Consider the following 2,704-nt stretch of genomic DNA (forward strand, 5'->3'; position numbering starts at 1 on the left):
CCATATATGACAAACCCACAGCCAATATCACAGTGAATGGGCAAAAGCTGGAAGCATTGCCCTTGAAAACTGCCACAACAAAAGGATGCCCTCTCTCACCACTCCTCTTACACACAGTATTGAAGTTCTGGCCAGGATAATCAGGCAAGAGAAAGAAATAAAGGGTATATTCAAATAGGAAGAGAAGAAGTCAACCTATCTGTATTTGCAGATGACATGATCCTACATCTAGAAAATCTCATTGTCTCAGCCCAAAACTTCTTAGGCTGATAAACAACTTCAGCATAGTCTCAGGATACAAAATCAATGTGCAAAAATTGCCAGCATTCCTATACACCAAAAGGCAAGCCAAGAGCCAAATCATGAATGAACTCCCATTCATAACTGCTACAAAAAGAATAAAATACCTAGTAATATAGCTAACAAGTGAAGTGAAGGACCTCTTGAAGGAGAACTACAAACGACTGGTCAAAGAAATCTGAGATGACACAAACAAACCATTCCATGCTCATGGATAGGAACAATCAATATCACGAAAATGGCCATACCACCCAAAGCAATTTATAGATTCAATGCTATTCCCATTAAACTACCACTGACATTTTTCACAGAATTAGAAAAAAATCTATTTTAAAATTCATATAGAACCCGAAAAGAAACGAAATAGCCAAGACAATCATAAGCAAAAATAACAAAGCTGGAGACATTACACTAGCTGACTTCAAACTATACTACAAGGCTGCAGTACCAGCATGGTACTGGCACAGGGACAGTCTGGCACACAGACAAATGGAACTAAATAAAGAATGCAGAAATAAGATAACAAACCTACAATTGCCTGATCTTTGATAAATCTGACAAAAACAAGCAATGAGGAAAGGAATCCCTATTTAATGAATGGTGTTGAGAGAACTGGCTAGCCTTATGCAGAAAATTGAAATGGGATCCCTTCCTTACACCATATACAAAAATCAACTAAAATGGATAAGGATTAAAGACTTAAATGTAACACCCTAAGCTACAAAAACCTTAGAAGAAAATCTAGGCAATACCATTCGGGACATAGGCACGGGCAATTGTAACGAAAGCAAAAATTGACAAATGGAATCTAATTAAACTCAAGAGCTTTTGCACAGCAAAAGAAACTATCATCAGAGTGAACAGACAACCTAAGAATGGGAGACAATTTTTGCAATGTATGCATCTGACAAAGGTCTAATATCCAGCATCTACAAGGAACAAATTCACACACACACACACAAAACAAAGAACCTCATTAAAAAGTGGGCAAATCACATGACTGGACACTTCTCAAAAGAAGACATACATGAGGCCAAAAAGTAAATGAAAAAAAGCTCAACATCACTGATCATTAGAGAAATTCAAATCAAAACCACAGTAAGATACCATCTCACACCGGTCAGAATAGCTATTATTAACACGTCAAAAAACAACAGATGCTGGCGAGGTTGTGGAGAAGGAGGAACGCTTTTACACTGTTGGTGGGAGTGTAAATGAGTTCAACCGTTGTGGAAGACAGTGTGGTGGCTCTTCAAAGACCTAGAGACAGAAACATCATTTGACCCAGAAATGCCACTACCGGGTATATACCCAAAGGAGTAGAAATTGTTCCGTTATAAAGACACATGCACGTGTATATCATTGCATCACTATTCACAATATCAAAGACATGATTAGCCCAAATGCCCATTAGTGATAGACTGGATAAAGAAAATGTGATATATATACACCATGGAACACTATACAGCCATAAAAAGGAACAAGATCATATCCACTGTAGGGACATGGATGGAGCTGAAAGCCATTATGCTTAGCAGACTAATGCAGGAACATAAAACCAAATACTACATTTCCTCACTTGTAAGTGGGAGCTGAATGATGAGAACATACGGACATGAGGTGGGGTGGGGACAACACACACTGGGTCCTGTCGGAGGGTGGGGGATTGGGGTAGGGGAGAGCATCAGGAAGAACAGCTAATGGATGCTGGGCTTAAAACCTAGGTGATGGGATGATCTGTGCAGCAAACCAGCATAGCACACGTTTACCTATGTAACAAGCGTGCACATCCTGCACAATTTCGAACTTAAAATAAAAGTTGGAAAAAAGAGAAGGAAAGGAAAGAAAAGACACTCTGCTTGGGGCGCCAGGCAGATGTTCTGTGGAATTCAAACTAGAGGCTGCAACATCAACTTTTACAATATCTCCAGCCCGCCGGCCTGTCCTCCAAATTCCCAAACTGCCAGCCTCCAGAATCCTGAGAGCCAATTTCTGAAAATAATTTCCCCTGCATCCCCCGCCCCACCAACCCTCTTGATGTCCTACTCGTTCTGCTTCTCTGAAGAAGCCTGGCTAATAGGAGTTGAGGTGGCACGGGGAGGTCCCACCTCCTTTTAATTAAATGCAGCAGGAAGCCACCATCACCAGCCGCCACCATCTCCCCTGCAGCCTCCCCTTTACTCAGGGGCACTTTCTTCTAGGCCATTTCGAGTTTTCTCCTACAGTCTAGAGCCCCATTTCCTCCGCTTTGAGACCCTTCTCCCAGTATGTTTGTTCCATCCTTTGATTTCAGAAACTAACCTCGTGACGAATCATGAGGTAGTTCAGAAGCACACTGTACAATATAAACTTTATTATAAAGCTTCAGCAAATATAAATATCCAGGTGCCCCTTCCGAATGGAG

Source organism: Mandrillus leucophaeus, unplaced genomic scaffold, assembly GCF_000951045.1.
Source record: "Mandrillus leucophaeus isolate KB7577 unplaced genomic scaffold, Mleu.le_1.0 Scaffold89, whole genome shotgun sequence".
Classification (NCBI taxonomy): Eukaryota; Metazoa; Chordata; class Mammalia; order Primates; family Cercopithecidae; genus Mandrillus; species Mandrillus leucophaeus.